Source organism: Clinocottus analis, unplaced genomic scaffold (assembly GCF_023055335.1).
Source record: "Clinocottus analis isolate CAN_PGR_092001 unplaced genomic scaffold, fCliAna1.0.p SCAF_321, whole genome shotgun sequence".
Classification (NCBI taxonomy): Eukaryota; Metazoa; Chordata; class Actinopteri; order Perciformes; family Cottidae; genus Clinocottus; species Clinocottus analis.
In genome coordinates, this window is record NW_027176067.1 from 6,793 (window position 1) to 7,500 (window position 708).

Below are 708 nucleotides of genomic sequence, written 5' to 3' on the forward strand. Positions count from 1 at the left end.
TGTCATCTTTTTTTTGACGACTGCTTTTTGTCAACTTTTTTTTGTCGCCTTTTTTTGTCAAATTTTTTTGACGACTTTTTGTCATACTTTTTTTTGACAACTTTTTTTGTCAACTTTATTTTTATCGACTTTTTCTGTCAACTTTTTTTGACTTTTTTTTGTCATACTTTTTTATTGTCGACTTTTTTTGTCAATTTTTTTTTTGACGACTTTTTTTGTCATATTTTTTTTTGACGACTTTTTTTTGTCGAATTTGTTTTGTCAACTTTTTTGTCATATTTTTTTTCGTCAACTTTTTTTTTGTCGACTTTTTTTTATCATACTTTTTTGTCGGCTTCTTTAGTCGTAACTTGTTTTCACACATCTTCAGTCTTCACTCAACAAGTCAACTTTTTTTCGACTTTTTTCGTCATTTTTTTGACGACTTTTTTTTTGTCATACTTTTTTTGTCAACTTTTTTTTGTCGACTTTGTTTGTTATACTTTTTTTCGTCGACTTTTTTTGTCAAATTTTTTTTTGACGACTTTTTTGTCAACTTTTTTTTTGTCGCCTTTTTTTGTCATCTTTTTTTTGTCATACTTTTTTTTGTCGACTTTTTTTGTCAACTTTATTTTTGTCGACTTTTTCTGTCAACTTTTTTTTGACTTTTTTTGTCATACTTTTTTATTGTCGACTTTTTTTGTCAATTTTTTTTTTGACGACTTTTTT